At 42.9% G+C, this 24,422-nt stretch overlaps 1 long non-coding RNA gene across 1 annotated transcript in view; it reads right to left on the bottom strand.

Moving 5' to 3' along the window:
• Nucleotides 1-2,303, bottom strand: part of LOC102026888 — a 72,207-nt gene extending 69,904 nt beyond the window's left edge. The window contains exon 1 of the long non-coding RNA XR_001234302.1: nt 2,267-2,303. This is a non-coding gene — a long non-coding RNA (uncharacterized LOC102026888). The remainder of the gene's footprint in view (nt 1-2,266) is intronic.
• Nucleotides 2,304-24,422: the final 22,119 nt, after the last annotated feature.

Genomic DNA, 24,422 nt, shown 5'->3' with positions numbered 1-24,422 from the left:
AACAGCAAGGCCTGCTTGTTTAGATTCTTTTCTATGTACTCAGCCATAAGGGTGCGCCCCTTCTAAGCACAGCGTGGGCACCTTTCTCAGAAAGTTCTGATGATTTGCTTAGAGGAAGGGCAGGGAATTTCTCTAAGGTTCACTTCAGGGGAGAAAGCAGGGAGCAGGTCAGAGAGTCCTTCCCACTTCTAGCGTTTTCTCAGATGCTGAGGTACATAGTTGGGACAGCATCTCCTGAGCCTCACCATGAGAGACTACATACTAATACATCACATTCATGAAAATTAGACAAAAATGTAAAAAGTTTCAATGCAGGGGAAGAAAATGAGACAAATCCTAGAAGAAAGGTGAAATGAAGAAAGTTTTCATGTCTTAAATTGCTTAGATCAAGGAAAGAACATTAAATAGATCAAAATATGAACTACCCATGAAAAAGCAAGTACTTTTATAGTTAGCTGCCACTTTAATTATTTTACACTGAAATTATTACAGTATTTCAATGCAAGAAATCACTTCATCTTGTTTCCTGAAAAATTACCTGTGTCTATTTATAACATCCATATCAATAGAATATACTTAACACAAGTGCAGTACATTTCATATACATTCTTTTTTATTTTGGTCTTTTTAACACAGGGTCCCTAGGCTGGCCTTGAACTCACTTTATAGCCCAGGCAGAACTGGAACTTTCAGCGATTCTCCTGCCTAAGCCTCCCAAGTGCTAGGATAACAGGCAAGCACCACCAAGCTTGGCTTTCATATACATTCTGAAAATTAAAATTTGCATGTCTGAAACAGTTAATTTTTAAATTACTAAGTTCTATTTTCTTTTTTTATGTTTTTTATTATAAAAAGACTAAGTTCTATTTTCATTTTATTCTTTCTCAAGATAAAGACTTCAATACTTTAGTATGAATAGGACTTCCCTTAAATTGCTTCTGTACTTTGCAGACTTATTATTGCAATTATTGTAATATTATAGAAGTTATACTTTATATACTTGTGAAGCCAAATGTTAGAAATAAAGACTAAAATATGTATTACCTTAAATTTTTAAAATTTAATTATATGAAAATTATATTTTCATTTAATATGTTAATAATAACATAAAAGCTATCATTACTACAGAACACCAAATTAAATTCTGAAATTTAAATATATCTTACAAAATAGCTGCTTTCCCCACAAAGTTCATAGCATGAAATCCACTTTTTTTAACATAGAGGTAGAAATTATAAATTACTTTTCACCATGAAAGAACAGAACTAAGCTGGGTGTGGTGGCACACACCTGTAGTCCTAGCATTCAGGAGCCTGAGGCAGGAGGATCATTGTGAGTTCAAGGTCAGCCTGGGCTGCAAAGTGAGACCAAGTTCAGTCTGAACTGCATAGTGAGACCCTGTCTCAAAAAGACAAAAAAAAAGAAAGAAAAAAAGAACAGAGCTATTAACTACCAGGCCATGGCTTGATTTGGGGACTAACTGTGGGTGAACTTATTTTGCCCTCTGAAATTTACCCTCGAGGGTAACATTACAATATTGAGAAATATTTTTTGACCGACCCATTAGGGCTCTATCTTTTCCATCCTTAGCTCTTTCCCAGAGCTGACAACATGCCTTCAAGTACACAGATTCTCTAAACAGATGTGAGCTATGGAGGAGCAGACTCCCTTACCTTCCTAAGGTCCCTGAGACTGACACACTGACTGTCCAGTTTCTTGCTGCCCACAGACCTACTGGTCTATTTTGCAAGACCACAAAGTTATTTTTCTCTAATTAGTTACCGCTATTTTAACATTTAGAACTTTCCCACCAGAAAAAAGAAAAAGAACTAGCTGTCCCAGGGACCCACAATTCTCAAGGGGCGAAAACTGGCTGGAGCTGCTTTGGATGGAAGAGGCCCCTTTCTCGAGGGCTCGCCACAGTCCCTGCCACTCTCTGGTACCCTCGGGGGCTGTGATTCACCCTGTGCTACTGGTCTCCCTGCCCCCCTCACAGATTTGCCTGCCTGGCCCCAGAGGTCTGTGAGAAAGGAAGCCAGGACCCCCCAGTCACCCTAGGAACGATGAGGACGGATTGCTCTCGGATGAGGCTTGGGGCGTTTGCTAAAAATCCATTCAGTTGAGTTTGGAGATAATGTAAAAGGTTAAAGACAGAAAAGACCTTCAAGGATCATCTCCTTGAAACTCCTCACTGTATAAGAAAGAAATCTAAGGTCCCGGAAGTGTGACCCTGAGTGACTTGCCCGGTATCACCCAGGGCACTCACGGAAAAGGCCAGTCCTCTGCTAGCACCAGGCTCCTTCCACTGTCATAACAGAAACAGGGCAGGGAACAAGTACTGCGGAGGAAGGCGGGGAGGGACACAGGCTCCCTCCCCCTCCCGGCCGTGGCAGGCAGCCAACTGGCGCTTGCTGCATATTTAATTTAAACCTTTGTCTGCCCTGGCAAGGACAAAGTACAATCTGTTTTATGTAAAAAGTCTTCCCTGAGGAAAGCCTCAGCCTCCAGCTGCGAAACTGATTGATGTTCTTAAAGCCCCCAAGAACCTCTGCTGGGATCCGAGGCTGCGGTTTCCAAAAAAAGAGTTTGTGAAAAGGGAAGCACTGACAAAAAAATCCCTTTATTGTGTTTCTCTCAATCTGGGAGAATTAGACTGAAGCGAGAGGGGGAAGCATGCAAATAAAGACTATATTTTATAAGCAGATTTCAGAGGCCCATATGGGAGGGACTCTGGGTGGCAAGCTGCTCCTCGATGGGAGACTCGTCTAGAAGCTTTGTCTAGAAACTTTAATTGCAGAGCAAGCACTCTGCTTTTACTTAGATTGCCTGCTTCAATCAATAAAGATGCCAAAATGTTCTGAAGATGCTTCATCCACATTTAATGGGAGAGAAAAGCATCAATATCGAAGGATGTCACCAGTGATAGTTTATCGGGATGTTTGTGAAATGCTGTAATGGAGATTAAAGTCCATCTTGGTCTGAGCATTTTGTGGGTGTCCTGATAACCTGTTTCAGAGTCCCTGGTTTTGAGTAACACATCTTGCGAAACCGTGGCCAGTTTTGAAATCTAGTGCTGTAGTCACTTCTGAGTGTTCCTGGCCCAGTCTGGGCCAGATCGAGTGGGCTTGCGCTCCACCCTGGCAACCCCTACATCAGCTCGAGCCCCATGGCACAGAGAGCAACACTGTAGTGCCCCCAGAAGGCCCAAAGGGGGCAAACCCACTAGGAAAGATCTGAAGTGACCCAAGTTCGGTCCTGCCCGAGGCAGGCCACGGGTCAGGCGCGGAGGTCAGAGGTTAGGGTGCAAGGGCCTGCCTTCCCCTTCTGGCCCAGGGGCCCGACTTCAGCTTGGAGCCAGAACAAAGCCAGTGCTGGGTCGGCCTCAGGAGCTCGAGCCTGTTTTGGGATGGAGCCAGGACCCTGAAACCATGGCCGTGAGCCACCGGCTGGCTCCGATCCCAGGAACATGTGCAGCTGCCGCGCAGGCCAGACAGGGCCCGCAGACTGGCCCCGTGCCAGCCGCTCCATTAGGCCGCCCGGGCTCCGCTGTCCGCAGGCTCGCACCCGTGTCCTGTGTGCTCTGGCCTCAGCCTGCCTCTAGGTGTGTCCTGAGAGGGCTGAGCAAACCTGCAGAGAGATCACGTGACCCGGCCGCTTCTCTCTCTGGACATTACACTGTTGTTCTGAAACGGAGGTCAAGGTGTACGGTTCCAGAGTGTCTCTAAAGTGCACCGGTCTGATGAAAGCAAAGCCGTGAACTATTTCCCTTAACTCTGTGTGGTCTGGTTTCAGTGCCCGTCGTTAGTATGTCTAACAGGAACGCTGGCCCGTAGCTGTGGAAACAGAAATCCCCCCCTTTCCGCCCTGATGGCGGGGGCAGGATGGATGAAAGGCTGCATTCAGAGCTGCTCACAGAAGTGCTTCCTGGTATCAAGGGCATTCAACGTCAGTAATAAAGTTAACAGCAGTACGATCTCACTAAGAAGGGCAAAGGGGATCTTCATTTTTAAAAAGACCGTACTGTTCCTTTTATATATGCTAGACCATCTTCTGGACTAATTAGCTGTTCCCTGAGGCGACTGATCCCATAGACTCTCTGGGAACTTGCTCTAAAATATCAGGCTGCTTCTCTCCCTAATTTTATTTCCTCCTAAACAGAAGTATCTGTAAACTTATTTGTACCTCTTGGGTACAGATTCCAGTGTTTGGACACTCTGTACCTAGTCCATCTTTGGCGTCTTATAGAGAAGGAAAGGTCCATGCAGCCCTGGGCCAGCCTTGGCTTCAGCCTGCTCCCAAGTTCAGAACAAAGGGCAAGACGCCAGAGCAGGGCCAGCAGCTCAGTCCGATGGACAGCAGCCCAGTAGGGCTTAAACTGTAAAGACAAGTAAGAGAAGGTCCCTGGGCGCAGGAAACTGGTCATCTAGAGGAGCCCATGCATGTGTCGCTTAACAAGGTGATAAGTGCGTTCTAGCAGTGTGAACCAAGCGCCAGGGGAATTGAAAGCAAGCAATGATTAATTATGCCCGGTATGAGGATTAAAGATCTGGGAATGTTTCCCAGAGAAAGTAACAGTTAAGCTGAAACTTAAAGGATGAGCAGGCTTTGGTCCTGAGCAAATTTAGTGGGCAGGATGCTCAGCAAGACGCATTCCAGGAAAAGGCATGTGCAGAAGACCTGCAGCCCCTGTGAAAGGATATAGCATGTCATCCAGCATAGCTAGAGTTTACGGTGTAACGCAAGGGGTGACACAAGAAAGATGAAAGGGTAAGGTCGGGCCAGGCGGTGACTGTCCTGGAAATCAAACCTCTTGGACTTTATCCTAAAGGTAATAGCAAACCACTTGAAGGATTAGGCTAAGCAAAACTGCTAACACTGACTCTCGAAGGTCACTTCAGGTGGCGTGGACAAGCTATTCAGAACAGGGACTTCCCTCCCTCTCAGGGGAATGGACTGGCCCACACTTGGCCTCCTACAGGACTGTAAGCTTCTTTCCCACCCCAGCCCCAAATCTCCAGAGCTGGAAAGCTGGCTTTCCCAGACAGCTCCTCAGGACATCTAACACCTAACCCAGACAGCCCGGGGCCCCAGAAGCTGTATGCACCCCCAATAATAAATTGCTTCTCAGACTGTCACCATGTGCAAAGTGACAAGGAGGGAGGAGAGCTCTTTGCCTGAAACATAACCTGCCATATTCCAGCAGGTGCCCTGCCTTGCATTAATGGCAGGCTGAGAAATCACAGACAAGTTTCCTCCCTGCAGACACTTGCTTTTAAGTTTCTATAATAAAGTCTATACCCACACCGTGTTGGGGGATGCTTTCTGACTTAGTGGTTTTTGGCCATAGTGATTCTGAAGGCATACACCAAACTAAAGCCTAGGAGTAAGATATTTCCCCATTGTTGACTGGAATGTTCCTTTCTGTTGTAACAGAAAATCCAGCTAAAACTGGCTTAAACTGAAAGGGATTTATTAGTTCACACAACTGTGGTGAAGCAGGAGATTAGGGCATGGCAGGCTGGCTAAAAACAGGACAGAACCTAAGCTAGAGTGGAGGCTGCACAACAGGACGTGACCTGCTGATCACAGCCAGGACTCGTGTGCAGAACAACTTCTGACCTCACTGGACCGGGAGAGGGTAAAAGATGGTGGCCACTGTCCTCACTGCCACTGGATCTTCCCATTCTAGTATCTTCTGTTACTGCAGTGGCCCAGCCTGCCTGCAGGATGGAACTCTTCTTGCTCTTCTCTTTTCTTCTTTTATTTTCCTCCTCTCTTGTCTTTTCTTTACTGTTTCTCTCTTCTTCCTTTACTGTTTTGTTTTGGGTTTTGTTGGTAGCGGGAATCAAACTCAGGACCTCACACTTGCAAGGCAGACACTGTGCCTGCTGAGCTGTATCCCCAGCTTTCTTCCTTTACTTGAAATAAAGTTCCATTTATGTGTTCATTGGTTGTCCTGGCCAATTCTTTGGGCAGGACAGAAAGAGCCTGGAATCACCGGACACTGTGCCGTCTAGCAATACTTGGGGTGAATATATAGTAGTTTATTCAATGTTTCAATGATGCTATCAATAGTCTGTCTCTTTCTCTCTTCCCCCCACCTCCCCGGGGTCTGCTTTCTAAGGCTGTCTCTCTTAAGATTGAAAGAAGGCTGCCAGTCAATATCAGGTCTCTAACCTCCACATCCAATGTCAGAAGGGATTCTGGACTAGCATTCCAGTCCAGTGTCTTGAAATTCACCTGAATTGGATAAGCTTCATTCGCATATCTATGCTCACATCAATTCCTGATTCAAATTAATAAATATTTATTGAATATCTACTATGCACCGGCAATTAATGTAGGTACTGGGACACTGAAACCACACTGAATGACTCACTGGTTTAAACCAGTTGGCACTCATAATTAGGAATGGAAGAATGTTCAGTTTCCCCGGAATACATGAGAGTGGAAGTGGATGATAAAGACCTCGGCACTATTTCCAAGGGGGAGGAAGTAATGGGTCTCAGTTAAGCATCCCAAAGCATCTTATGTAGTCTTTCTACTAGAAGTGTGACTCAAAGCCTAGCATTATTGGCTTTGTCTGGGAGGTACTATAAATCCAGAATCTCAGGAGTACCCCAATTTTACTTAATCAGAACCTGCAGTGTTACATGACTTCCGGAAGAGCCATAACAACATAGAACCTTGAGAAGCATTCATCTGCAGGAGAGATAAAAACATAATGGTTAGAGAGAGAAGAGGCGGAAGTTGGAGAACAAACTAAGTAGGCATTCTCTGTAGAAGACAAAACTGGGATGCTCACTGATCACTACCGTTCTCTCAGGGGGCATCGGGCAGCTGGTCCGTCTGCAGGGATGAGTGTCCAAGGGGAGATTACTTGCCAACACAGACCAGTTAGCGAATTGTTCATCTGTGAATTCAAAACACGAGTGATAAGAAGCAGATACACAGGATGATGGAACAAAGCTACAAGTTGACAGAGCCCTAGGAGATTCAGCAGCGCCTGTTCTGGGAGCACCTGAAGTGCCCTGAGGGAGCTCCTGTGAGTCATCCATCCGGTACCCTCTTTTTCACTTAAGTTAACCAAAAGGGGTTTCTGTTGCTCTCCATCCAAACAACCTTAACTTACACAGCTTTGACCTTCTTGAATAGTTGTCCACTGAGGATGAGTGTCTGGTAGGCTCTGAGAGGAAGGCAAAAGTCAATTTCTTTCACCATACAGGGTCTGATGTGCTTTAGTTGTTTTTCTCCTCGGCGGCTGAACTTGACCCCCAACAGAAGCCACGAGCACTGAACTTCCCTTACAGCTGACATAACACAACAAAGCCCTCTTTAAAATACATTTCTAAAATTCTATACATTCTGAAAGTGCTTGTGGCTTTCATAACTGAAATTGCACTTTGGTTTATTTTCTGTATATAAGTTGCTGGGTCTTTCTAGAAAGATCAACCCATGCGTGCTCTTTAATCTGACCATCTATTCATAAGTTTTCTCAAATGCAGTTGTCTTTTGTGAATGTATCTACCCAAAGTCTGAATCACTGTGATATCAATTTTTTCTTTTACATGCAAAATGTTTTCAGTCAAATGTGGTGGGATAACTAGGCCGTTTGGAAATTAACAATTCTAATAGATGAAAACAACAATGTAGGCATTTAAAGCCTAATTACTCCTTCAAGCTCATTGTGATACAATCAAGGCTGTCTATCTCACTTTTGTTTATTAGTCTGATTCTGCATTACTGGGAGTATTTCATCTTATTCTACAAAATTCTTCTCTTTAAAAAATCTTAAACAACAGAACAATGAGGAGGTCAAGTCTTATAAGGAACAAACATGACATCACATAGGGAAATGAGTCACTGCGCATTCTCGTTCTGGGAACGGAATCAGGATTCAACTGACTCACATCTTTCTGGGCCGAGAACCAATTCTAGTTCTATCATGCTGGAAAATGACTCATGTGGTACCTTTATTAACTCCCCTCAGGATCAAGCCAACCGCACACCGGAGAAGGTCTTAGGAAATTCAGGCGGCTCTGAGTGAGGAAATTCTCGGACGGACACAGAAGGCTTCCGAGTCTGAACAAACTGGTTGTTTCGTCTCAAGAAGGCAAACCCAACCTCGGTAACGGTGGGTTGCTCTTGTCTGAGCTGACCACATCTGAGCATAACAGTAGCCGTAATCTTTGTGGTCGCTGCACATTTCCCACATTTTTTTGATAATCCATTGGTTAAGTGTAAATCTGTCATCACTCATGTTATAATGATCATTGTAAAAAGTTCTCTGAAACAGTAGCCCCCCGGTTAGTGTTTCTGCCAATAGAAAGTGAAAATACAGCAACAGCTAACAGTTCTCTTTGTGGCTGTGTGGCTGCGTCTGCAGGTAGACAGTGCAGCAGAGAGCGGCCCTGATCCAGTTAAAGCTGGAAAGGAAGACAGGCTAAATTGAGCTTCAAAATCATGAAATACTTCCAGCATCTTAAATAAGTGACTTACCAAAATATTAATATTGGTAACACCTGGAAGTATAAAATGTATTTTTTCTGAGGCAGGGTCTTACTGTGTAGCTCAAACTGGCCTGGTCTGGTGTCGGCCTTCCAAGTAGATGGGATAACAGAAGTTCACTACCACTTCGGCCAGGACTAGTTTTCTTTTTTTTTTTTTTTCTTTTTTTTCTTTTTGGTACCAGGAGTTGAACTCAGGACCTTGTGCTTGCCAGGCAGGTGTTTATGCCACTGAGCTATATCCCCAGCCAGACTAGCAGAATCCCCTAACTCCAACCAAGGCACAAACATGTGGAAATTTCACATAGAGATCTGGAAGTTCTGACAACACGAAGGCTACTCTCCCATGTGATAACTGGTTAAGACAGAGCCTCAGCTGCTGCCTTTGGAGAGGACATTTAAAGTTCTCTCCAATAATCTCTCACTCCCTTCTTTCTTAGGGTTCCTGTCACATTACTTATTTGATCCAGTAAGCATTTGAGTTTGAAACATCTGATAAGTATATGCCTTTTCTTACTATTAAAAAAAATGTACGGAAGCAGAAAAAATTTTTTTTGCCTGGTCGTGGTGACATACACCTGTAATCCCAGCACTCAGGAGGCTGAGGCAAGAGGATCATTACAAGATGATCTGAGACCAGCATGGGCTACAAAGTGAGCCCAAGGCCAGCCTGAACTGCGTAGCAAGACCCTGCCTCAAAACAACAACAACAAAAAATTCATGTAAAAAAATGTTAATACTCATCCACATTGCATATTGGCCAATTCTGTTTTCAATTTCTAAATTTTGTTTTTGTTATGTCTTTTTGAGACAGAGTCTCACTGTGCAGTTCAGCCCGGCCGTGAGCTCACTTGTAGCCCAGGCTGGTCTCGAACTCGCAAAGATCGTCTTGCCTCAGCCTCCCAAGTGCTGGGATTACAGGCGTGCACCACCAGGCCCGGCTCTGTTTTCAATTTCTCAAGGAGCTCAGTCTTTGCTAAATAGGTATTGAACATCTTACTTGTGCAAGACAGTGCTAGAGGCCATCCATGAACACGTAAGATCTGTTTGGTTCAGATCAGCAACCCCCCTAGTGCCTCATGTGCTCAGAAGCAGAGCTTTAGAAAGGATCAAATGACAAGGGCACTTCAGCTGACTTGCTGTTAGGAAGTGGAACCTGGGAAGAAGCAGGTCCGTGGAGGCGTGGGCGGAAGTGTGCATCCCCTTGCAGCTCCCTTCTTGTCTCTCTGCTTCTGGCTGCCAGGATGTGAACCACTTTCCTCAGCTGGACCCTCCCCCATGACTTCTGCCTAGAGCGGGTAGACCATGGCCTGTAACTGTGAGCCAAGATAACCCCCCTTTACAAGTTGTAGGTGTCAGAAATCGCGTCCTAGCAACAAGGAAAACAACTGAGATGCATACTAATGCCCTGAGTTTGATCCCAGGCACCAAAAAATAGAAAGGTAAGATACTGTCCTTGCCTTCAAGTTGCCTGTGATACAACTGGACGGGTCACAAAACGTGTTCTTTCTTGAAGATCCTATCTGAAGAAGTATGTGAATGAGGTTTAGAGACTGTATTCTAGGGGCTGGGGATTTAGCTCACCGGCAAAGCGCCTGCCTGGCAAGCGCAAGGTCATGAGTTTGGTTCCAGGTATCGGAGAAAAACCAAAAAAAAAAAAAAAAAAAAAAAGAGACTGTATTCTAACTTACCCCAAACCACAGAAGCTAGAGCTTATCTTTTCCAATTTATGGACTTCTACCTGTAGGTCAAAAACTACAATACCAAAACAAAACCAAAAAACTACAATACCCAATATTGGAGTAACAAGCATTGTGTTCTGGAATGTAAAGTACCATAAGCCACACTCACTATCCTCAAGAAATCTGTATTGTAGTCGAATAGCAAAGATATTAAGCAAATCAGTCAAACACTTGTCTGCATGTGATGAGTGCCTGCGTCATAGTGCTCAGAGATCATTTCTTCGAGGTGTTTGCAAAGGCCTCACCTTGCCTCTGAGGCTGAGGCCCGAGCAGTTCTGCAGACATCACTTTTGACCTAGTTGTTTTAACCCTGCACCAAGGCTCAGAGCCCACTGAAGAAGAGTTGAGGTTTTCCCCTGTAAACCCACGTAATTCTGACTGACAATGACAGGGAAAGTTTAAGTGAGAAAGTAGTGGTGAGGGTGTGAGGGAAGAGGAAGAAATCCAGAAAGTCCCAAGGAGAAGAGAGTTTGAAGGACTCCAAAAGCCTCAGAGAACCTCTGACTGGCTTTCCAGTTCTGCGGTCCCTCCGCACTTGGATTCCCAACCCGCACCCGTAACTGTGCTGGTTACAGAGTGAAGGGAGCTCAGCTGGGCTCCGACGATGCCCCTGGAGTGCACATCCTGAGCCCGTTCACGATATGATCCGCTCTCCATCCCTTTCCCTAAGCATCTCTCCTCACTCCACTCCCGTCCCACTCTGATCTGTATCTCACTGCAGGGCTGCTGGTTGCAAGGGTTTGCCTGTCCCGGAGCTCCAGTTTACAGGCTGCCCTCTGCGATTGGCCAGTGGGAAGCACAGGCTTCAGACTGAGGAGTTGGAGACAGAGAGAAACCCGAGGTCACAGCTCCCTGCACCTTGGATGGCTTCTCAGGTGGCTTGCGGGCCAGCTGCTGACTTCAGCTCTGCTGAACAGGCCTGCCGTCGTTCCCTCCACCCCTAGGTGACCCTGGCTCCTGGGCCCTACCTGTTTCACTTCTCCCTTTCTGTCGATAAACCCTGTGTAGCTCCTGGCTGTTCCATCACCTGTGTAAACAATTCCTGTATTGAATTTCTTCCCTTGTAAATACTTAACCTGGTTTCTGATTTCCTTGCTAGGTCCTGATTGACACATATATGCATAAAGAATTGGTCTATTAGAATGATGACTTGCAATATTCAAGAATGGAACACAAATACTAGGTCTCCTCCCCCCATCCCCAATATGCAGGAATTGCATAGATGACTACTCAAACAGAAGATTTATCTCACTGAGATTCAGGAGAAACTGGGTCAGCACCAGAGTAGGGACAGTTGTCATATGAATCTACAGTCCCTGAAGTGTGTCATAGGCAACCAAGTGCCCCATGGCTGTCACGCCATTGGCTTTATGAGACACTACGAGAACATGATGGTCGTTCAGCTCAGCCCACAAACCTGGATGTAGCAAGAGCTTTTGCAGTTCTTCAGTTCATTTAAGTTAACAATACTTCACACAGGTGGGTGGGGGAATAAAAGTGGAAATATTTTTATTTCAAAAAAGAGGAAGACAGAAATGAAAGTCGGAAAGATAGGGGCAAGAAGAGCTAGCTCAGGGGGTTCACTGGTGTGCAGGGTGAAGCAGTCCGTCCCCAACAGGAAGCAGGGCACAGGAATGGATACGTGGTCAAAGGAGGAAGCAGGAAAAGTGCTCGTTTCCCTTTAACAGGGCCCTGCTGTGGCTTCACAGCTTAGCAGAAATGCCCACAACTTGGAACAACAGATATCCTCAGAAAAACAAAAATTCAAGACTTCATTTCCCAGTAAACAAAGAATGATGGGCAGATGATAGTTTTACAATTTTGAATACAAATAGGTTGTCTTTGCATACAGGGTAAAGGATGGCTTATATACCAGATTTCTTTTATCTCCTGGATTATTACTTATAAAAAAATCTATGAGTTAAATATGTTGGTATATAGATACACAAGACATGTATCTTTATATACAAAATAGTGTGAATTATGCAATTCCTAAGTCATTAAACCAAGTGTATGCCCATCTTTCAGGACCCGTTATTTTTTTAGAACACACACAAACACACACCTACCCCCTCTAAATACTTCCCAAGATATTTTAAAAACAACTGACTTTATTAATAGAAATCAGGCTAAGATTTTTTTATATTCCATATTTATCTAGATTGTTTCTTGAAAAAAAAAATGTAATAAAAATGCAGACACATCCTGGAAATGCTAAATTAGAAAAACAGCTGTGCTTTTTGCATTGTCCTGCCCTAGAAAAAAGGCATCCAGGACAATCCCAGCAGCTGGCACCTTCTACATGATGTGCTCATTACCACAAGTAAATAAAGTCAGTAAATTACTGGCAGAGCACAGAGAGCTATGATGAGCGTAGGAAATAACCCTTTCACCAAACTCTGCGCATTGTATATTGCCTGAGCAAAAAGCAAATAATGATGATCAATGGGGAATTAATATTTTAGTCAAAGAGGAATGGAGACGGATGCATACGATAAATTATTAACCAGTACTTGTACTCTATCCCCTTGGCACAGCATGAAATCAGCTTCTAGAGAAATAGGATACATATCTTCTGCCTACCTAGCGATGTTTACTCCGGCCAGTGAATAATACCCATGAAGATGCATACCTCTAAGACATTAAAAAAACAAATTCATACCTGAATTTTTCCACCTTTCTGCAACTGAATGTGAGCAAGACATAAATATTCTTGTTTATACTTCTATAAACAGATGTTTTTATCTTACATATCTATAAACATTACTGTGCTGTAGTAGGAAAGCAGTCATTGGGCTGGAAATGGAGACACACCAGCTCTTGCTTGCCCTTGGCTGTGAGCAGCAGTGACACCTCAACCTCTCCGGCCTCAGTTTTTCTCAGTTGTAAAATAAAGTGTTGGACCACAGATGACCATGAAGGATACTTTGAGCTTTAAAATTCTGTGTAAGGGCCGAATAAGGAACAGCAGTAAAAGGGACTAAGGAAAAGTTAGCTGTAGCGTAAAAATGAAAAATGAATATAAAAATTGCTCAATTTTTTAAACCTGCAAAATATGCATAGCACAGTAGAAAGTATACATATCATTATAAACACATACTAAATATATACTGTATATATTGCTGCCCGCTTAATGGAAAAAATTGTGAACCAATAATTGAACACATAATAATTGAACACACAAGACTTCCCTATTTGCATAGTAGCATACCATGCCAGTCTTACGGGAAATTATTAAATCTTTAGCATTGAAAATGTGAGAAATACTATTACTTGAAATACTGAGCAAAGACATGCCATTTCCTGGTTATATAAGTCTAATTTTAAAAAAAGAGACGGCAGCTTTCACTATATCCTTTTTTTAAATTTTTATGTGTATTACTCCATGTTTGCAGGACATAATGACTACACTTATTGTGGGGAGCTGGCGTGTGCATAGAACACGCCTTACCTCTTCCCCTCCTCTTCTCGTCCCCTCCCCCCATCTTTTGGTCTAAGAGCCCCTAGAATGAATGACTTGGTGACTATTTGCCAAAAGCCCCAAAGGAGAAGGAACAGTAATACTTTCTCTAACACAAGTCAGGCTGTGGTAAGGCTGCTTACAGGCAGCTCATAAGCTGAAAAGAACACGGAGCGGGAGGAAATGTGGAAAGAAATCATTCTGATGGCTTAGGACTTGTTTTGAAAGTTGAAGAGAAGCCCTTGACTCAGCTCCGTGGGGCAGGGCAGGATTTGCACCTTTGGAAAGAATCTAGCCTAAGTCAGAGAAGGTTGGAGTTCACTGAGTCCTGTCCTCCCAGTTTATAGGCGAAGGCGGCCAGAAGGATAAGTACCTTGCCCTGTGCTAAGTATTTGGCAGAGTGAGACTAGAAGTCAAATCTAACTCCCAGTCCAGCCTGCTTTCCCTCACTGCTTCCCTTTCCTCTGTGTAGATCCAAAATAAATGCTTCCCTCCCTGACTTATGGCAATGGTCCTCCTGGGATAAATAGGATATTCTGTTACTTCTCCCTCCCAGAGAAGTTCCTTCCAAGCCATGAAGTTTTTCCCAAGCTGACTAATGCTTTGCTTGGTCAGAACTGTTTTTGAGCCATCACTCTAAATATCCTCTCCCAGCTGAGTGACCTAAGAACCAGATTCATACCCACTGACTTCACTCTGCTGCTCCCAGGAGAGGTACAGCCAGCATGGCCTGTGTGGGGTAGGTTAGCGAATCACCAGCCAGGTATCATACAAGGAACAGGATCCGTCTGAAGGACTTGGAGTGGCAGATGAGATACAAATCTCTCTGTGCCTCAGTTTTCTTATCTGTCACAAAGGGGAAGATTTTCACTTAAATTTTAAATAATTATTTATGTTTTTAAGCCTTATTTAATAGGTACAAATCTAAATCTCTAAGTAGGAAATAGATCTTTATGTTTTGTTTTGTTTTGTTTTGTTTTGTTTTGTCTTTTTCAGACAGGGTCTTGCTATGCAGTTCAGGCTGGCCTTGAACTCACTATGTAGCCCAGGCTGGGCGCAAACTCACAGCCATCCTCCTGACTCAGCCTCCTGAGTGCTGGGATTACAGGCCTTCACCACCACACCTGAAAGAAAGTAGATCTTTAAACTTGCCTAGTTTATTTCTTTATTTCACAAGAAAAAACAAAAGGATCAGAAATATTTTTTTTTTTTTTTTTTTTTTTTTTTTTTTTTTTTTGGTTTTTCTCCGGTACTGGGAACCGAACTCACGACCTTGTGCTTGCCAGGCAGGCACTTTTGCCGCTGAGCTAAATCCCCAGCCCCGGATCAGAAATATTTTTATTTGTTAAATAAAAGCCACCTACCTAGATCAGTGGTAGAGTTGAAAAAAACTAGGCCTTCTGGCATGTAGTTCAGTGCTTCAGGCTCTGTGTCTGCCCTATGCTCCTCCTATTCAGGGTGCTGTATAAATGTGACAATCTAGGACATGTAAAATCATACACTCACATTGGCTCTTTATAAGGCATAAATGGTGGTCTCCTACACTATCAAGACAGCCACCCTTCCCCAAATAAATTTTGTCTCTTGTAAATTATGTGGTGAGTCTTATCATGTAATTTCAGACACAGAGACAGACTGGGAGTCAACTCTTGCCACCTACAATTTGAGATGATCAAGCTAGGTGGTGGCGAAAGAGGAAGCAAATGACAGGAAGCGCTAATGGCCCTAGAGCACTGCTTTACGAAGCTACAGATTCGCAGGACCTAGAGGTAGCCGTAACCCTGGCTCTCCCAGTCCGCCTCTCCGAGGGAGGTTAGCAGACCTTGCCTCGCCCACTGCCACCCCGTCGCTCACATTTCAGGTTACTTCTGGCTAATCTAATTCAGACTCCTAATCACCTGGCCCAGTTTCGAGACTATTTGGCATTTGCCTGAGAGCAAATCGTGCAGCCATAACCGTGGCCCTCTGTGCTCTGCAGGGAAACAGTTTCAAACTCCTGGAAATGATTCTGAGGACAAACCGCCCAGAGCTCTGCTACCTGAACGGTGTGAGGAAGAAGGCACGGCAGCAACCTCCATGGAGTTTCTCGGAAGGCAACTGTGGGACGGCAGGGCCTTGGAAGGGACAAAGAAAAATTGAGATGATTTCCCCGTGTTAACCCAGGCTCGGGGACCAGCACTGTCTCCCGGACCCTGCTTCTCTGTACAGAACGACAGCAACCTTCAAAATAAGGACCAGAAGGATTTTCCTTAAAGACAGGAGTCATTTCACAGACTTGAAATCAGACCACACTGCAGCTCTCTGCAAAAATAATGGTTTCTCCTGACATTTTAAGCAGCACAATTTAACGACTCAGTGTTTCATTTGACATTTAAGAACTCATCCATCTCCAAGAAGCTTACTGGCAAATCTCCTCAGTTCCAGAAATTAGCAAATATAGTGTGCATGAGAACACATCTCCAAAGCCCAAAACACTCTTTAAAAAGGAAGCCCAAGGCACCCTGAATAAACCAGAGATTACCTGTGCTGAGCACGGCCCACGCCTTTCCTCAGGCTCTGCCAGTACAACCTGCATAAACCACTTAGCCTTTCCAGGTGAGCAGTGGCATGGAAAAGCGAGTATTACAGAGTGGGGTTGTCTAGGTTGGACTGTAAGCAGCTATTCTGCTACTTACAAGCTGTGTGACCTTTGGCACATTACCTAGCCTCTGTAAGACTTGTTTTCTTGTTTCTAAAATAATAATTCCATCCCGCTAGGCTAAGATGATGAAATGGGACAATAATGTAAAGGTTTTAGAACAACCTGGCAGAAAAAAAGGCCATATATATGTTGTTTGTTAGAAACTTACAAATGATATGTATGCGCTTACTTTTCTTTGAGATCATTTGTATACTGATTCTTACTCTATGTGACTCAAGCTGAAGCCAGTCAATGTATAACATCTATCCTGACCCTTGTTACGGCTTTGTGGATGGCACATGGTTCCAGTCAGAGCCAATGGGATAGTAGTAGGTGTCCACTGGGATTCCTGGGGAAGAGGAAATGACTGTTGTTAGAGTTGACTTCTGGAGGATACAGCTGGAGCTGCTGCCACCGTCTTTCAAACATGAGAGAAGAATCTATGGGAGAATAACAGAGCGTGAAATAGACCCATGCAGAGAAATCACATTCTGTTGCCAGTATCTGACCCGCTGATCCCATGATCAGGGTGCCTGAAGCCAAACCTCCCGGATTTCTCAACTATGACTCCTCAATTACATTGCCCATTTTCCTTCAATTAGTTTAGGCTGAGTTTTTCTTGCTGTTTGTGTGTCCCTTGCAACTAAAAGACACTCAGCTCATGTGACTCTCATTATGGCTCAAGGCCCACGAAATGCATCCTGAGTTAGCAGTAGCGATCAAGACCGTCTCTGCACCAAGAAGCACAGGGCTTCCGTGGTTGCCCAATCAGCTTTGAAAATGTCAGATTCTGGCTTTGGGAATATTCTCAGGATGCTTCACTTTTCCTGGTCTCAGTTTCCTCATCTGAAGATCGGAAAATCAACTAAGTAATCTTCTTTATCTTCCCAACTCTAAAATTTTACGACCACACATTGGCTACCTCTGTGGTTTCTCATAAGCTCACTTTTTCCATTAGCTATAAGGCCAGGAAGAATAATCCCCAAAGAACAGTTTGCTTTTTTGTTTGTTTGCTTGTTTGGTTGGTTGTTGGACACATTTTAGGGGGAAGGTGGAAGGGGATGGAGAGGAATCAACCTAGTGGTGATTTACATTCATTTTCAACAACTTTGCCTCATTTCACACATCACATTGGAATTATGTACCTACTTTTGTGTAGAAAAGACAGGCTAGGTTAAAAAAAGACTGAAGAAGCTTTTGAAGTCAGTCAGTGAGCAGAGTTTATATCAGTTCTCTGCAATCAGCAATAGACAGCGGACCACAGGGACAATCATGGAGCCGTTGTCTGCCATATCTGTTCCTCTTCCTCTTAGATCAGCATATTCTGTACTGTCCCAGGCGACATTGCCTCTTGTCAGCACTTGTAGAAATTGAGAGCAGAGGGCAAAGAACTACGATACTGATGCAAATATATTTACAGAGTAAAAGATTGTATGATAAGCTCTGTTAGCTCTGAGCAACTGACCTCAGTTGTTTGGAACATACTTGATAACTAAAAGAGGAGGGGAAATGACACTTTCTGTTCATCTAAGAACTAAAGACCAGATGTCTGATTCATAAGAAAGATCTTCAACACAGGTGGTGGCGCACCCCTGTGATCCCAGCACTCTGAGAAGCTGAAACCGGAGGATGGGAAGTGTGAGCTCAGCCTGGACAACTTAGTAACTTAGCAAGACCTTTTCTCAAAATAAAAAATAAAGAAAGGCCTGAGGGTGTAGCTCAGGGTGAAGGCCTTGGGTTCAATTCCAAGTTCAAAAACAGAAAAAAAACAATCTTCAAACTCTTCTATTTAATTTTTGACATGATCCTCATGAATTGATTTCCTCCTTTCCTAGACCATCACCAATTAGAAATAAGCACTCAGTAAAAGAAAATGAGCATAGATAGCAGAAGTGAACTCAACCAGCAGCCAACAACTGCAATCCCAGCACTCTGGGAGACTGAGGCAAGAGAATTGTAAGTTTCAACCGAGTCTGGCCAATTTAGCAAGACCCTCTCTCAAAATTTTAAAGTAAAATAGAATAAAGATCTGGGGATGCAGCTCAGCGAGAAGACTTTGAGTCCAGTTTCTAGCACCGCAAACATAAAACAAAAAACCAACATAACTTCAAATGAGAACCAAAACAAAACAAAAAAGAGGATCTCTGGGGTCCAAGGTCATTTGTATACTACTCCTCAGTACACTTGCTGAGATGTATTACTTTTATTCTTATTGAGCAAATATTTAGGTCTTACTGTGTGTTTATTAAATAAAAATATTTTAAGATTGGTTTATTTTTGGCAAAAAAAATTTAGTCCTCATGATAACCCAGTAATATACAAGTGTTTTACATAATGTGCCTAAGGCCATACAATTCATCACCGGCAAAACAAGGACTCAAGCCAAGTGGTCCAGCCTCACAGGCCAACCAGGCCCTCAGCCGCCGCCCCAGCCCACTCCCTGACGATGCCTGACCGCCAGCACCAGAGCCACCAGTCGCTGTTTATGACCACCACCCACAAATGTAAAGCAGATAACCAACATGTTCTGATCAATGAAGCCAACGAGGGAAAAATTCTATGGAAATATTTTCTTCCAAACTAATGATACTAATAAAAACTAATAATGTTAGAGTTCCGTATTAGTAATATTTGTCACTTCCAAATAAAACTTGAGGTATCTGGAAAGTTCATTGATCTGAACTTCCTCATTCTCTATTGATAGCACATAAGTAAAAGAGCAATGTTAATTGCACAGATAATTTCCCTTGCTAGCAACAAACATTATTTTTAACCTTCACACTGAAATTTGCTTACCTTACAAAGCCTCTATACAGCAGAGGATACCCCACAGTCAAAAGAGACATCATTAAGTTGCAGACTGAGAAAAAGTTGTCAGGATTTAAAACTCAGTCTCCTGGTAATGAGATTTATGATTGGTAAAAGTATTTTCCTAGATAAACTATCAAACCTATCATATATGATAATATAATTTATGTTCTTAATTGTTTATTCTTTTTTTTTTTTTTTTTTTGGTACTGGGAATCAAACTCATGACCTCAGGTTTGCCAGGCAAACGTTTATGCCACTGAGCTATATCCCCCGACCCTTATTTGTTTATTCTATTAAAAAAGGGTCTTGCTGTCTTGTCTAGGCTGGTGTTGAACTCTTAGGCTCAAGAAATGCCCCTGCCTCAGCCTCTTGGATAGTGAGACCACAAGTGTACACCACCACACTTGGCTCCTTTTTCTAGTTATAGCTTTATATGGTGGCTTGCTTTGGCCCTAGCCAAAGCAATATAATATAATTTAAATATTTAGATTTGGACTATGAGAATAAAGACTATGGTAAAGAATAAGAAAAAGATTGACCCTTGGCAGCTCTTTATTTATGGAAGGAGTAATTTCTTGAAATTCTCTGGAACGTTTTTGTTGACATCATATTTACACCATCCTTTTACCTCTGTATTAAACTTTGCTCCTAAACCACTAATTATAGGGTTTAGTCAAAGTAGGAGTAGCTCTGTGTGTGTGTGTGTGTGTGTGTGTGTGTGTGAGAGAGAGAGAGAGACAGAGACAGAGACAGAGACAGAGACAGAGAAAGAGAGAGAGAGAGAAACACACAGAGAGAGAGAGAGAACTGTGAATTGTGTGTGGCCAAAGCAACAACTTTTTGCTTCTTTAAAAAACCTAGCAAAGTGCATGCCAAGACAGCAGCCGAAGAAAGAGTCCAGTCTGGCTGTAGAAGCCAGCCAGAGAAAATGGAGCCAAAGATAATCTGGCTGAAGGAAAGAAAGATGACAGAAGTGATGAACCCAGTGCGTATCCAACACTGAGCACATTTAAGCTCTCATTACCATCACATGTGGATGTGGATTTCCTGTAAATTCCGCATGACTCAGACGTGACCCACATTCATCCATGCCAGCTGAGACACTGACTCTAGTGCATGTGTTCTAAATGTTTCCTTAACTTCATCTCTCCTTATTCATCAATCTATACGAAATTCATCTTTCTTGTCTTTATCAGTTTTTAAATTGGTTTATACTTTGTATATTAGCTTAAACTTGTATTTCAAATTATTACAATCTATATTTTGCATGTTGACTTAATAACACAGGCCACAATCTTTCTTGAGCAAGTAACTTTTCAAGTTACTTGAAAGAACTTTTCAATTTTAACCTCAAGTATACAGCATTGAATTAATTGTGTCTTTCATGTCATGTGCCTAGACTTATGAGCTACTCTGGCTCTTCTCTTTCCCACCACTCCCCTTCTCTGTCCTCCATGCCCAACACCAGTTCCCCTGGTGGCAACTGATGTGTTTGATAAAATCTTTGTTCTTTTGTTTTTGCCGGTACTGGGAATCAAACTCACAACCTTGCGCTTGCTAGGCAGGTGCTGTGCCACTGGCTAAATCCCCAGCCCCGATGATAAAATCTTTTAGTGCCCATTTATCTTTATTAAAAGCATACAATTATTCTGTGTTAAAATGTTTTCAATTTATGTGAATAGCATTATTCTATTTTGTTTGTGTTTTTGCTAATATGTTTTGAAGATCTATCTATACTGAAATATGTGCATGTGTTTTGATGCTTTTCCTAGTTGCGTAACATCACATCCACTCCCCTGGTTGATTCTCTAGATTATTTACAATGATACCACCACCCACCCCTGCTGTCACTATAACTAATGCCCATGTATCCGTCTTCCATAAAAAGGTAAAAATTAAATCATGAACTGTCTCAGTTCTAACTATAATCCTTTCATTTCACAGCCAAGAGTTCTATGTTGAAAGAGGTTAAGAATTATGTAGCCTGCAACCAGACAACAGAAAATTATTTAAATTATTCTTTTTTTTTTTTCTTTTTCTCCGGTACCGGGAACCGAACTCACGACCTTGCACTTGCCAGGCAGGTGCTTTTTGCCGCTGAGCTAAATTATTATTATTATTATTTAATAATAGGGACAGGACCAGGACTAGTTCTCTCTGCTCTCAGACAGCGTGGGCTAGCACATTGAACACATGTAAGATACATTTTTAAGTAAAATACTTAAAGTATTGAAAATGGATATTGAAGTAGCTTATTCAGAAAAATCCAATATCCTATGTCCTAGAAATCAGGACTCAAATATGTTACTATATTCTACTAACCGACAAGGATAAACTCACCAGCTAGGGGGAAATAACATGGTATCAGTGCACGCGGGCACACAGCACGCAGCTGTTATGTAACACACTTAAAACTAAATGTGGAGGAAATAACCCAAACTCCACCTCAAACCCAGCTTTGTGGGTTGTGATTTTTGTTAGGAAAACTCCCGAGAGGCTATGAGTCAGGGGCCTCTGGGGAGAGCTCTGCGCTGCCAAGCTGCACCACTGGGGAATGATCTCGTGTGTCACTCTGTATCTGCAGCACCAGGTCTTGAAAAGAAGGGTTCTTTGATTCATTGCTGAGAGGAGAAGGTGAGAGGGTGCAAAGCCCCAGGGCCTTTGCGAGCAGATGCGTCACTTGTATGAGCCTCTGTATCCTCCTCTAAAGTCAGAGCCGGGGCTTGTAGGTAACAGACAGTGATCAAGGGCTTCATTTTCTTCTCTATCCTTATTTTTACCTGAAGTCCATGTGACTCATGACACATGATAAGTGTGATTTTAGCCTTTTGTTATGACATAAAAATGAAATATAGGTGCCTTGATTACTTGTATTACATGGCTTCTTTGTTGATCCCATTTAGCATACTGTGGAATAATATACATGATGTGTGCAGAATCAGGTTTACCACAAAGCTGAAGCAGTGAGTTCAGGCAGTCACTGAGGGTTACGGAGGGCTCCAGGCTTGCGAGAGGCAGACTTGGAAACATTACTGTATCTGCTTCTGCTAAACTTTCCAAAGCGCTAGGCCAGGGATGTAGCTCAGCGGCATAGCGCCTGCCTGGCAAGCGCAAGGTCCTGTGTTCAATTGCCAGTACCAAAAAAACAAAACAAAGAGATAGCAAAAGACATGGCATGGAATCTCTAAATCTTCATAATCTATTATGATTTTCTTCCATTCTAAACAAACATTCCCTTCTATCACTTAATTTTTATATTTATAATTTTGTGTCATTTTTGCCCAAAAGGGATGCCCAAATTGATTTTTGTACGCATGTGCGTGTGTGGTACCAGAATCAAACTCACGACCTTGTGCTTGCCAGGCAAGCACTGGGCTGCTGAGCTATATCCCTGGCCCCAAACTGAATTATTATAGACTACACAAAAGCCAAATTTTCTCCCCAAATGTATGTATAACATTGTCTTTTAACATTACAAATAAAAACATAGATAAATCTTAATTCACACAGCAGAGCTTTCTGCAGCAGAAATGGTCCCCTAAATCGAATCCTTGACCAAGTCATTCTTCTTCTGGGCCTTAGCATTCTCATTTTATAAATGGAGACTTGACAAACCCCCAAGATCTCTTCCTGCTCAGGAAATCCCAAGTCTGCCATACGTTTCTTCCTATACTTCCAACAATGTAATAAATAATACTTTACATGAACTCCATAGTGAATCCTCTTTATAAAAAAAGTAAGTCTTCAGTAATGTGAGTAATTGCACATACTACCCAGCTAAGTATTTAGCTTGCAAATGTAAGTGAATAAATGGAACTAGTTATAACGTGTCACCATAGAATATCATTTACTTTATAAGGGCAAGGACATTTCCTCTACTAGTTCTCATTTAAACTGACCGTGATAAAAAAGACATGCTGATTTTCATTTGTATCACTGCTCAGAATAATCCATTCTGAAAGAGGAAGAGGTATTTTTACAGTCCCAATGAGACCAACTAAAATTTCTATGTAAACCAAGCTGTTTTAGAAAATGTGAACAAAACAGCTGCTTTAGGAAGTATGAACAAAACAGTATGAACAGAGTTTGTAAGAAATTGATGACAGCTGTGTTTCTTCTGAGCTTAACTCGTAACTAAAATCTGAGAAAGTCTTAAAAGAGAAAAAACTGATAGTCCAGGTTAGTTCTCAGACACAGAAACAAAGGAACCGGTGGTTGGAGACCTTATTCTCCAATGGTGGAGTCCGTGACATGTTGCTGCTTGTTGGGTGGAGGCGCCCTATTATTGGGCGCCTCCGAAATAGACACGATGGATTTGGGATTTTCTAAATTGACAGGGACCTTAGGAAGCCCCCAAGTTTACATGTTTTAAGAGTAAAAGCCAAAGGCCAGTCAGAAGAGTGACCTGCCTGAGGTCACCTAACCAGATAAGGCGAGAGAGGAGCCTGTTCTTGTGACCAAAATCTTGGTGCATTTTCTCCTTCACCAATCTCACTTTGTGGAGCCATCTGAGTACTCTCATACTTCAAGGTCCAACAGGGAGCTTCCAGCACAAAATAAGGAGTAAGTTTTTCCTTGAACCCAGTATCACATTTTATAATAAGGTTACATTAATGAAGACGTGGCTATTGGTACTGACAGGTTTTATGCTGCCCCAAAACACAGCATCTTGGCATTTGAGGAAACAGTAGAAGCAGGAAGGTCACTGTCACCTTCCCCTCCCCCTGAAAGCAGGTCTTAAAGCCTTCATTCCAAAGGTGCTCTCCCTGCACCCAGAGGAGAGGAAGGCCCTTTTCCTTGAACACAGAGATGCCAAGAGGAAGCTGAACAAACAGGTGTGATAAGTTTCCCCAGTTTATTACCACGAGATCAGACTCAGTTTGTTCATGATACTTCTGTAGGACTGTCCCCTCCTCATCAGACCTAAGCATAAACATCTAGGCATTCCTCTTGTTCTTTGGGCATTTCCAGAAAGTTCACTTCCAAAGATTCCTGTCACATAAAATTTACATTAAATGAACTTGTATGCTTTTTTCTTGTTCATCTGTCTTTTATTATAGGTGTCTCAGCCATGAACCCTGTGAAAAGTGAGGAAAAAATAGTACCTTTTTCTCCATGACAGTGCAAATCTAGGCAGAGAGCTCTGCAGAACACAATGAAGTTCCCAGAGGTTAGACCTATGCACAAACAGAATCTTGAACAATGAAAGTTGTGGATTGGCA

The sequence above is a fragment of the Chinchilla lanigera genome, unplaced genomic scaffold (genome assembly GCF_000276665.1).
Source record: "Chinchilla lanigera isolate Chin_1 unplaced genomic scaffold, ChiLan1.0 scaffold00024, whole genome shotgun sequence".
Taxonomy (NCBI): domain Eukaryota; kingdom Metazoa; phylum Chordata; class Mammalia; order Rodentia; family Chinchillidae; genus Chinchilla; species Chinchilla lanigera.
Note: the sequence above shows the minus strand (reverse complement) of the source record. Positions and strands in the feature narration are given on the sequence as shown.